Here is a 13,373-nt window from a genome sequence, read left to right on the forward strand (position 1 = left end):
GTCTCTAAAATAATGAGTGGAATAGAACGAGTAAATGTTAATCAGTTGTTTACTCTTTCGAAAAGTTCACAGACCAGGGAACACATAATGAAGCTACTGGGTAATACTTTTAAAACTAATAAGAGAAAATATTTTTTATTCAATGCATAATTAAGCTCTGGAATTCATTGCTAGAGGATGTGGTGAAAGCTATTAGTGTAGCTGTGTTTAAAAAAGGTTTAGACAAGTTCCTGGAGGAAAAGTCCATCAATCATTATTAAGGTAGAGTTGCAGAAATCCACTTATTATTATTGGGATAAACAGTATGGAATCTGTCTACCCCTTGGGATCCTGCCAGGTACTTGTGACCTGGCTTGGCTACAGTTGGAAACAGTATACTGGGCTTGATGGACCCTTGGTCTGACCCAGTATGGGAAACCTCATGTTCTTATGTAAGTTGTTTAGGTACTGCAGGCCACTTTCTGTGAAGTTAACAAGTGCATTTTTCTGTGTCTGTCTGCCTCCACTAGTGCACATGTTACTGTTATTCAGAAAAAAATGGTTATACGTTTTGCACTCCCTCCCTCAGGTCTGCTGCTTAGTGGTGCCAATCCCAAAGAAATCAGACTCTCAAACTCCTGAAAAAGAACCTTTCTAAGGATAGCCCCCACCCTCTGGAACTTTCTGCCACCTGAGATCAGGCTTCCACCACACCTCCTAATACTATATAAATAAGATCACTAGCATAGGTCTGGCAGCACTGACAGAAATTGGTGTGTGGTGATGGTGGAGGCAATCGGTTACTTGCTCCAGCCAGCAACACAAGCCCAATGACAAGAGGCTCCCCCACTTTGATGCTAGGTGCCGTTCCCCTCCTCGCCAACACCTTCACCCCAGCACCATTCTTGATTTGCCTTTGTTTCTTACATTTAGTCAATGACATGGGAGCAGGAGGTGTTATGGTGGTGGGGATACAGGTGCAGGCACATAAAGCTTCCTGCAGAGGCGCACAGGAGGTGGCGCTTGTTCCTGCTATACCTGCTTGGGCACCACTAGAACTTAGCCAGTGAACAGTGAAATCATGTTGAGCGATACCGCTGCCACAGCCAGAGCTAGCGATTTCCCTTGAATGCCACCACTGCAGGAGTTCACAAGAGAACATGGAAGATGGGAGGAAGAGGAGGAAGAGGAGGAAGAGGAGGCAAATCTAGCTGCTGGACATGTCCAACCACCAAAAAGAGAAGAGGAGGTAAGACAGAGGCCTGGACTGCAAGGCAGAACATTGCACAGTGACCTTTCCTCCAGGCTGAGGGGAATATGCTGTTGCTGCTAAGGATGGGATGCTGTGACTGGTCTGGTACTGAGCAGCAGGAGGAAGGTCCAGGTCAGAGACAGCAAAAACTGGGTTGAGGGGAGAACAGAGAGAGGGAAATCGGGACTAGGGGGAATTAGTGTTGGGTAGGGGAGGGGAGCAGTGAGAAAGGGGTTCAGGAGCAGGGGGAACTGGTGCTGGGAAGGGGGATGGAAGAAGAGAAATAGGCTCAGGGCAGTGGAAACTGGTGGTAGGTGGGGGGGGAGAAGAGAGAGAGCTTATTTTATGGGCATGACTGATAATTTTTTTACATGTGTTGCCAAAATGATATATAAAGTGGTTATGATTGCTGTGTCCAGGGGCATTGAGTAATATTACTGTTTATCTCAATTCCTAATGTGTATTTATAACATTTTTAATATGTTTGCTCTTTGGAAAAAACTAAAAGTTAAAGAAAAATAATTAAAAGAGAAATATTTATAAAACAGTGATAAACAGTAAGATAAAATTACAGGGGAGCACTGAGAGGAAAGGATCACGTTGCTGGTGACTGAAAGGAATCAGTAAGTTCTGCTTGGGAAATTTTTTAAAAGTATTGTGGAGAACTAAACTATTGGGGTATATTATTTAGTAGAGATGTGAATCGTGTCCTCGATCGTCTTAACGATCGATTTCGGCTGGGAGGGGGAGGGAATCGTATTGTTGCCGTTTGGGGGGGTAAAATATCGTGAAAAATCGAAAAAACGTATAATCGCAAAACCGGCACATTAAAACCCCCTAAAACCCACCCCCGACCCTTTAAATTAAATCCCCCACCCTCCCGAACCCCCCCCCAAATGACTTAAATAACCTGCGGGTCCAGTGGCGGTCCGGAACGGCAGCGGTCCGGAACGGGCTCCTGCTACTGAATCTTGTTGTCTTCAGCCGGCGCCATTTTCCAAAATGGCGCCGAAAAATGGCGGCGGCCATAGACGAACACAATTGGACGGCAGGAGGTCCTTCCGGACCCCCGCTGGACTTTTGGCAAGTCTTGTGGGGGTCAGGAGGCCCCCCCCAAGCTGGCCAAAAGTTCCTGGAGGTCCAGCGGGGGTCAGGGAACGATTTCCCGCCGCGAATCGTTTTCGTACGGAAAATGGCGCCGGCAGGAGATCGACTGCAGGAGGTCGTTCAGCGAGGGTTCCGGCGCCTCGCTGAACGACCTCCTGCAGTCGATCTCCTGCCGGCGCCATTTTCCGTACGAAAACGATTCGCGGCGGGAAATCGCTCCCTGACCCCCGCTGGACCTCCAGGAACTTTTGGCCAGCTTGGGGGGGCCTCCTGACCCCCACAAGACTTGCCAAAAGTCCAGCGGGGGTCCGGAAGGACCTCCTGCCGTCCAATCGTGTTCGTCTATGGCCGCCGCCATTTTTCGGCGCCATTTTGGAAAATGGCGCCGGCTGAAGACAACAAGATTCAGTAGCAGGAGCCCGTTCCGGACCGCTGCCGTTCCGGACCGCCGCTGGACCCGCAGGTTATTTAAGTCATTCGGGAGGGTGGGGGATTTAATTTAAAGGGTCGGGGGTGGGTTTTAGGGGGTTTTAGTGTGCCGGCTCACGATTCTAACGATTTATAACGATAAATCGTTAGAATCTCTATTGTATTGTGTTCCATAACGGTTTAAGACGATATTAAAATTATCGGACGATAATTTTAATCATCCTAAAACGATTCACATCCCTATTATTTAGTGTTTTTGTGTGTTTATGTATTAAATAGTAAGGCAGCAAATAAGCATACATTAGTGTGTTTGTGATTTAAATAGTCAGTAAGGCAGGAAATAAACAGAAGTTAGTGTGTTTGTTTTTCACAACCCTCTCACCCCTCTTCCATCCACCCCTAGCTCATCCTTTAATTTATAGGCAGGTGACAGTTTCACACTAAAAAAAAAAAAATCTGCTTTTTATCTTCACTTCATGAATTCCCCACACCTTATTGAGAGTTTGATCATTCCCTTGTAGGTCACTACCAGATATATAGTGAATACACTAATACATTTAAAGGACCCTAATTAGACACATTCCTACTTCCATAGCAACCTAAATTAGCAACTGAACAAATTTGAGATGAAGGCAGCAGTCCAGCAGCAAGAGCAGGGCCTCCCAGTCTTTTGCATCGTGGCACATGTATGCTTTTTTTATCCGCTGGTGAGAAGTTGTATGTGTGCATCTGATGCAAAGAGCTCCTGTTTCTCCAAGAATGAGTCCGATCTCTGGAGACTAGAGTGTCAGACCTAGAGGAGCTGAGGCAGACAGAGAGGTATATAGATGAGACCTTCAGGGACATAGTAGCCAAGTCCCAACTTCAGACTAACAGCCCTGGTGCTGCCTTGGAGGAAGAAGGTCTCATGATCGGAGAGAATCAACCTGGTGCAGCAGGAAAGGATCCTGTAGCAAGGACCTACTCTCCAGGTGGTGCATTGTCCTCTCACACCGAGGATGTGTCTCCCAGGGCTACTTCCCAGGAGGGAAGGGTTAGGTAGGCCGTCATAGTTTGTGATTCTATTATTAGGAATGTAGACAGCTGGGTAGCTGGTTGCTGTGAGGATCGCCTGGTAACATGCCTATCTGGTGCGAAGGTGGCAGACCTCATGTGTCACCTAGATAGTATTTTAGATAGTGTTGGGGAGGAGCCAGCTGTCATGGTACATGTGGGCACCAACAACATAGGAAAATATGGGAGGGAGGTTCTGGAAGCCAAATTTAGGCTCTTAGGTAGAAAGCTGAAATCCAGAACCTCTGGGGTAGCATTCTCTGAAATGTTCCCTGTGCCACGCGAGGTCCCCAGAGGCAGGCAGAGCTCCGGAATCTCAATGCGTGGATGAGACGATGGTACAGGGAAGAGGGATTCAGTTTTGTAAGGAACTAAGGAACCTTTTGGGGAAGAGGGAGTATTTTCTGAAGGGATGGGCTCCACCTTAACCAGGGTGGAACCAGGCTGCTGGTGCTAACCTTTAAAAAGGAGATAGAGCAGCGTTTAAACTAGAACAAAGGGGAAAGCCGACAGTCGCTCAGCAGTGCATGGTTCAGAGGGAGGTATCTTCAAAGGATACTAATGACGCATTAGAATTAGGGTATCCCAAAAGTGAGGTTCCAATAATAAGAAAAATAGTCCAAGTGCCTGTAATTAAAGCTCACCTGAGCTAAACAATTCCAATTTATCTTTATCAGTTAAAAAGAAGAATGAAAATGCAAACAAAAAACACACTTTGAAATGCTTGTATGCTGATACCATAAGTCTAAGAAGTAAGAAGGGAGAATTAGAATGTATAGCAGTGAATGATGACATAGACTTAATTGGCATCTCAGAGACATGTTCGAAGGAAGATAACCAATGGGACAGTGCTATACCGAGGTACAAATTATATCATAATGACAGAGAGGAGCATCTGAGAGGCAGGATGGCACTTTATGTCCGAGATGGCATAGAGTCCAACAGGATAAAGATCCTGCATGAGACTAAATGCACAGTTGAATCTTTAGGGTTTGAAATCCCTTGTGTGTTGGGGAATAGTATAGTGATAGGAGTATACTACTCTCCACCTGGCCAATATGGTGAGACGGACAGTGAAATGCTAAGAGAAATTAGGGAAGCTAACCAAATTGGTAGTGCAGTAATAATGGGAGATTTCAATTACCCCAATATTGACTGCGTAAATGTAACATCGGGACATGCTAGAGAGATAAAGTTCCTGGATGGAATAAATGACAATTTTATGGAGCAATTGGTCCAGGAACTGATGAGAAAGGGAGAAATTTTAGATCTAATTCCCAGTGCAGCACAGGATTTGGTGAGAGAGATAACGGTGTTGGGCCGCTTGGCAATAGTGATCATAATATGATCAAATTTGAATTAATGACTGGAAGGGGGACAGTAAGTAAATCCATGGCTTTGGCACTAAACTTTCAAAAGGAAAACTTTGATAAAATGAGAAAAATAGAAAAAAACTGAAAGGAGCAACTACAAAGGTAAAATGTGTGTAAGAGGCGTGGACATTATTAAAAAATACCATCCTAGAAGCACAGTCCAGATGTATTCCACACATTAAGAAGGGGGAAAGGAAGACAAAATGTTTACAGGTATGGTTAAAAGGTGAGGTGAAAGAGGCTATTTTAGCCAAAAGATTTTCATTCAAAAATTGGAAGAAGGATCCAACAGAAGAAAATAGGATAAAGCATAAGCGTTGGCAAGTTAAATGTAAGACATTGATAAGATAGGCTAAGAGAGAAATTGAAACGAAGTTGGCCGTAGAGGCAAAAACTCACAGTAAAAACTTTTTAAAATATATCAGAAGCAGAAAGCCTGCAAGGGAGTCATTTGGACCATTAGATGATCATGGGGTTAAAGGGGCACTTAGAGAAGACAAGGGAGTCGCAGAAAGATTAAACAATTTCTTTGCTTCGGTGTTTACTGACGAGGATGTTGGGGAGATACCCATTCCTGAGAAGGTTTTCATGGGTAATGATTCAAATGAATTGAACCAAATCATGGTGAACCTAGAAGATATGGTAGGACTGATTGACAAGCTGAAGAGTAGTAAATCACCTGTACTGAATGATATACACCCCAAGGATCTGAAGGAATTAAAAAATGACATTTCAGACTGTTAGCTAAAATTTGTAAACTATCATTAAAATCATTCATTGTACCTGAAGGCTGGAGGATAGCTAATGTAACCCCAATATTTAAAAAGGGCTCCAGGGACGATCTGGAAAACTACAGACCGGTTAGCCTGACTTCAGTGCCAGGAAAAATAGTGAAAAGTGTTCTAAACATCAAAATCACAGATATTTCCGCTATTATTAATCAGTCTATATATTCTCTATTCCCTTCAAGCTCTGTTGATCTCTCCCTCCCCCCCCCCCCCTCAAGTTTTAATGCACATTGTTCAATGTACTACGTTTAAGTTCCTTGTAAACCGATATGATGTTCCTACAAATACCGGTCTATAAAAACTTTAAATAAATAAATGAATAAACATAAAGAAAGACATATTTTAATGGAACAAAGTCAGTATGGCTTTACCCAAGGCAAGTCTTGCCTCACTTTTTTGAAGGGGTTAATTAACGTAGATAAAGGTGAATCGGTACATGTAGTGTATTTGGATTTTCAGAAGGCATTTGACAAAGTTCCTCATGAGAGGTTTCTAAGCAAAGTAAAAAGCCATGGGATAGGTGGCATTATCCTTTCGTGGATTACAAACTGGTTAAAAGACCGGAAACAGAGAGTAGGATTAAATGAACAATTTTCTCAGTGGAAAAGGGTAAACAGTGCCTCAATGATTTGTTCTAGGACCTGTACTTTTCAATATATGTTATTTACATGGACCCTTGGGCTGAGGTGAGAGTGTAGCAGCCGCCAAAGAGGAAATCCGCAAATACCATCAGCAGGTGGCACTGGTCGATAGTGAGTCGTGAGGTAGTCCGGGGCCTGGACAGGCAACAGTTAGAAGATCCAAAGACCAATCCAAGTCAGGGCAAGTGGCAAGCAGGCAAGGTCCAAGAAGCAATTCAAGTCAGGGCAGGCGGCAAGCAGGCAAGGCAAGAATGAGGAACAGACCAGGTCAAACCAAAGAGGACACCAGAGAACACATCAGGACAGGGCACAAGGAACCTGTTACTGAGGCATCAAATGAACAGCAGAGCTGCACTTAAATAAGGCAGCTCTATGACATCATTAGGGGGCACGGTATGAATTTCCCGCCATTGGCCCTTTAGAGGTTTGTCTGTCGTGTGAGTGCCTAGGCAATCAGTCTCGCGAAGTCCCCAGCATGGCGCAGTAGCATTTTGGAGGTCAGCCATGTCCTTGAGTAAGCGATGTTGGAGGAGCAGCGCGGGATAGGCGGCTAACTACGGGACAGAATGCAGCTGGCCGAGGGTAACAGTACCCCCTCTGTGGGTTGAGGCCAGTCCAAAATGTTACAGACCTTTTCAGGATTCATGTGGAACCCATGACTCAAAACTATATACCCAAGGAATGGTAATCTCTCCTCCTCAAAGATACATTTTTCAAGCTTTGCATATAATTTGTTTTCTCGTAAGAATTGTAGGACAAGACAGACATGATGATGATGAGAGGACAGGTCCTTAGAGAAGACAAGAATGTCATCGAGATAAACTACCACACAGTGATATAGAAGATCTCGGAACACATCGTTCATGAGGTTTTGATAAACAGCGGGGACATTGAAGAGTCCAAAGGGCATTACCAAATATTCATAATGTCCGTCTCACATGTTAAAGGCTGTTTTCCATTCATCACCGGATTTTTATGCACAAGATTGTAAGCCCCATCCAGTTTGGTAAAAAGTCGTGTTCCCTGAAGGTGATCAAACAATTCGGTGATGAGAGATAGAGGATAGCGGTCCTTCTTGGTTATGATATTAAGGCCACAATAGTCTATACAAGATCGCAAAGAACCATCCTTTTTTCAGATTAGGAAGAAGCCTGCTCCTGCAAGGGATGTAGAAGGCTGGATAAATCCCCGATCCAGGTTTTCCCTGATATGTGGAAACATGGCCTCTGTCTCTGGAAGTGATAGGAGTAAACCCTGCGACGTGGTGGAGTGATGACAAGCATCCGATTTATGGCACAAACATAGGGCCTAAGAGGAGGTAATTCTTTGGCCTCTTGACTTCGAGAATATGTCAGCATAGTCCATATATGGTGGTGGCAGACCTGGTAATGCTGTGGCCATCGGCAGAGTGGAGAGTGGTTAAACTTATTCCAAAGAGTAGTCGTGGCATTGTGGGCCCCACTTAGTAAGTTGCAAGGATTCCCAATTGAATTGCGGAGAATGGCGATGCAACCAGGGAAGGCCCAGGATAATATAGTGGATAGCCTTTTCGATAACCAGGAAGGTGATTTCCTCAGTATGGAGAATCTCAGTGCGAAGTTGGAGAGGAGCTGTGCTGGTGGTAATACGTCCCAGAAGGGGATCTCCGTGGAAGGACTGGGAGCAGGGCAGCTACTACAATCGATCAGCAGATTTCCTCCCGAGCAGTGCCCGGCTCTTATTCCTCTGCTGGACCTTTCTTCTAGTGCAAGGGAAGGAGGAAGAGCTGCTGCTCGCTGTGGAGCCTTTCTTCTGGTGGGCCAGCAGGTAGGGCAGCTTCCTCTCCTCTGCAGGGCTTTCCTTGTGGTGCCAGGGGATGGAGGCGGGGGGTAGAGCACCACAAGAGGAAGAGTCAAGGGAGGCTGCTGTCCCGCCGCTGTGGTCAGTATGGCTGTTGCACGTGCAGCGGCCTGCTAATGGGGCTTTTTCTTTCCAACCCCCAGTGACTGTCACACCGCCGTGAGCGGGGCATGCCATCAAAATGGTGCCCTGTACTTAGCACCGGCACGTACCGGCAGCAAAAGAGCCCTGACTTTGCCATTTCTGCACCACCCTGACTTCACATTCAGGGTCTGTTGGGAGCCTGAGGCCTACCAGCAAGGGACAGTTTACGGACACCTGACGTTCAATCAATTAAACCAAAACAGGAAAATACACACAGAAACCCTTCACAGAAATTAGTAATTTTAGCTTATTCAGAGTAAGCAGGGCAGGCATATCCCAGGATGGGCCAGCGTTTGATCATATTCAGTTACCAGGAATCAAGTTTCAGTTCACTCTCGCCAGTGGTTGAATCCATGTTCACTGAAACAGAACAGCTGGGCTTTAAAAACGACAGGATACAGACAATGTAACTATGCACAGCAAGTTAGAATTATCAGAAAATCAAGTCAAAGGTTTAAAATTGAAATTCCTGAAGGTCTCCAAATTGTCTAAAATCTCAGCTGGGGAGATGCTGCCGAAGCATTTTCTGGAGGTCCTAAACATTCCAGCAGAAGCTGCCAGGGAAAAACAAACCAATGCGAGAGAGAATTGTCTGTGGACAGCCTAAACCTCATGCAGACCCTCAGGCTTGTAAAAGAGGAATCAGCAAGGCTACCCTCTTGGTTTCCTTTGTTTAGCACTAGAGCTGGACTGGATACTTAATGTGTTGTTTGTTTTTTTTCTGGCATAGGGATAAGATGTTCTTGGGGTTTCCCAGACTTCTGTAAAGCAACTTTAGAGAGAAAGAGGCATTTTCTTGTAATGACCCAGGAGGTTACTGCTCTTGGCCACGGAATATTTTCTGAAACATCCTTGTATGTGCCTAATAGTGTAAAATACATTGGTAACAGATTTATTTTCCATGGCCCAGTGCAACTAAGGAATGTTCTTAATAATATTTTTTCTCCAGGGGAGGGTGGTGGGGACAGTAGTATGACTTCTTGTATTTGGCACTCATTATTATTATGTTACATAATAATGTATAACGCCTAGGGCAAGTTGTCTTTATTTCTTTTATTATTAGTTTTTTTTTTTTTTGTCTCCAGTTTCTATTAGATTCCTTTCTTTCTTTTTTTTTTTATTGAGGGCTATGTAGGAAGATGCAGGATGAAAATGATTTTTTTCTTGTACTTATTGATGGAGAATGGTTGATTTCCTTAATTATTGTGTTGGTTTTCTAATCATGTATGCTTCATTTTCTTGTTTAAAGAAATTATTGTTTGCAAGTTGCATAAATAATAATTTTAAGAGAGACAGTACCTGGGACAGCTTCCCACAGAACGTTGCTCACCAAAAGGCAAAAAAGATCTCCCACAGAGAGAACAGAGGTGGGATTTTTAGATTGATCTCTGTATTCCCTTCAGGATTTCACTCTGAAGAGAATGGCATGCATATTTGTGATTCGCATTACACATGCTGTAAACAAATAATTGATTGTTTTCGATTCCCGTCCTATATCTAGTTGGATGCTGATTTATTTAAAGCCTAGTCACATTGTTCTAGCAAATATGGATTTGGAAAGTCTGTTTCTATTGGTGGACTGCACTCTTTAGAGTATGGCATGTTAAGGAAGGGGGAAATGTGTTACCCACTGAAACTCTTTTATCAGATGGAGGCTGTCTTTTTAAAGCCCAGCGGGGCTGTTTCTGTGAGGATGGATTCTGTCAGTCTTTTCATTGGTGGGGGTTTCCCTCCTGTGGGATGTGACGTTAAGGAAGTGGGAGTCTTTGGAGGCATATGTTATATTCAATGAATGATCCATGAGCTTATTAACCAGGGAGCTTTTCTGCAACATCTGTCAACCAACAACAGTTGTGCTGCAAGGTTGTGAAAATGTTCTTTTTTTTTGTCTGGAAGATCATCATGGACCTAGCCATTCTAGATCCCTTCTGGGGGAATTAGTGAGGATATGTGGTCTGAGAGAGTAGGTAAGTGAAACTGAAACATATGCTAAGTATTCCCCTAACGGGAAGTCTCATAGTTCTTGATTCCTGAGGTTTGATATAGTGACCTTTAGGAAGTTCCTGAGGCTGGGATGGGTAGAGCAGTGTTGAAGCCGGAGGGGCAATCTGTGTTCTTTTCTCCCATCCTGCAGTGAGTGGCACGACAGCAGATCTGCTCTAGGGGCTTTAGAGAAATCTCTTGACTTTGTGATCTGGATATTACAGGTTGGTTCCTATTTTTCTATAGCCCCCATCCCAATTAGCTATTGGGCACGGAGGCACATGGGGATTGTCACTGACCATGAAAGACCCCTGGACCTCCTGGAGTAACCAACACGGGGTAGGGGGCGGGAGGCAGTAGGAAAGACATGCTTTCCAAGGCCTTTAGGGTTTTGACTCTCGATGGGGCTCTTCTGCCCAGCAGTCAGTCATACCAAATATCACTCTTCACTCCAAAACTATTGCTCAAAATAACAGTCGGAAATAACAAAGTCCAATACAGTATACCGGTGGGAGTGCACCAATAGTAACCAAGACCCAAAACACCAAAAATACAGCTCAGTCTCTTTCATTTTCTCACACACATCCCCAAAAAGGTAGGCTTTTAATCGCAGAGTCCCTTTCCATCTGGGTCCTCCCAGTATCTGCTGGGTGGCTGCATCGTTTCCTCTTTTCTGGTTTCTTCAGTTCTTTGTCTCTTGAGAGCCTCAGATGGAAGCACTTGGTCCGTCTTTACTCTGTGGATTTTCCCAGGCAGGCTTATCCTTTGTGAAACCTCCCAGAAGACTCATCCCACAGTTTCTATGGAATCCTTATCTTTAAGGGACCCTCCAGACTCTGAATTTCCTCAGAAACCCTTCTAACATTCTCGGGAATCCCGCAACTTCTTCCTCCTGGGCTCCTCTCTCTCAGAAGGCTTGAAAAACTTCTCCGTGAGGTGCCAGCTGCCTTTCCTGAGCAGGTACAGCTTTCTCCTTTGCTTCTTCTTCTCCCCAGATCTTCCCTGTGGAGGGATAAGACCTCAAAGTGTCGTCCACAAGGAGAAGCACTCACACCTTCAACCCTCCCAGGCCACCCCGCAGCCCTGTGTTACATGGGCACAGGAGTTTTGTTGAAATGTCCACCCCTCCTATGGGGGCGTGGTACACTATGCCAACACACCTCCCTACACTGACCTTCCACATAGGGACAGGGTCTGTTGAGACCTCTGACACACACTGCTAGCAGAATGACCTGTTGAGGCCACTTATGCTGTACCATTAAGGAACCACCACTACTAATAAGGAGCAGAATTTGACATTCCTTTACACTTCCATTTTTGAGAGGGGAAAGTTTCTCCTTCTCAAGAGAAAACATCTCAGCTCTCCTTGGGCTTGTCTGCAGGTGAAGAAAATCCTGTGTACTGCTCTTTTTCTAGAATTTGATCCCTTTGGGAATCTGCAGCAAGTTGCTGCCCTTGGGAGGGCAGTTGCACTTTATGTCTAGTTGACATAAAGTTGCACTTTATGTCTAGTTGACATAAAGTTGCACTTTATGTCAACTAGACCAGCTGACATTCAGGTGCTATCCAGGCACTGAAGCAAAGAGGAAGTGAGGAGCCAGTGGTCACTGGACACTGTACATGAGGAGCAGTGAGGGGAAGAGGAGACCTATGGAGAGTTCAATAAGTCTGCGACTTTGAAAATCCGGTTCCAGGAGTGTCCTACAGAGATCTCTAGAACCCTTTCCCCAAAGAATTCCTACTTGGTAGAGCAAGAGATTTCAAGGAGAATTATTTGAAGATGTGTAACTTTATGCAAATATGGAGTTATCACCCAGAAAATGTGTTCTTTTGTGAAGTTATCACCACTGAGCAGGTTTTACTTCAGTGAAGGTTATTTTGTGTAGAACATCATCTCTGATAATGAAAGGTCTTTGAATGATTGTTCTCTAAGGATTCTGAAGATACTTTACTCTCCTTATTCAGGATAGACCCAGAGTTGTGACAGAGATGGGTCCACTTACTCCTAAAGACATTGGTTTAAATATGGTTGTCCAGCACCATTTAAATCACAGTCTCAAAAATTAGGGAATAACTAGTTTCTGATTGATGAAAAAACAATGACTAGTATATTTGAACCACTAATTATTCATATGAGTCTCCACCATATATGTATTACATTTTTTACTTAACCCAATTTTTTTTTTTTTTATGTAAGAGGGAAAGACCTCAGTATTGGTGAAAAATCTGATATTACAGAAACTGAATGACCAGTTGTTACAATCACAGGTCTAACAACCTCTTATATTTTTATTATTTAATTTTTCTAAAAAAATCATTTTCTGATATTAATCTTCTATAAATTTCAACCAAATGGTAATGCCTCTCTGTATATCTATCTTTTAAACTGATTGATTTCTTCATATATAGATTTCATTCGAGCGGCATTTTCACTTTTTGCTCAAAGACTATCAGATTCAAAGACTTTCAGATTCTGTAATATCAGATTTTTCACCAGTACTGAGGTCTTTCCCTCTTTCAAAAAAAAAACACAACTTTTTGGGGGGGTTAGATAAAAATAAAGGATGACATGTTAACTGTTAAGTAAAAAATGTAATACATATATGGCGGAGACTCATGAATAATTAGTGGTTCAAATATACTAGTCATTGTTTTTTCAGCACCATTTAAAGCCAGATGGCACAGGGCCTGGAGCCTAGGGGGCTCTCTGGATTCCATTAGACCACAAGGGATACTTGTGTGTGACTGGGAGGGATCAGGCTAGGGTGGGAGGGAATCCAGGTGC

This window comes from Rhinatrema bivittatum, chromosome 2 (assembly GCF_901001135.1).
Source record: "Rhinatrema bivittatum chromosome 2, aRhiBiv1.1, whole genome shotgun sequence".
Lineage (NCBI taxonomy): Eukaryota > Metazoa > Chordata > Amphibia > Gymnophiona > Rhinatrematidae > Rhinatrema > Rhinatrema bivittatum.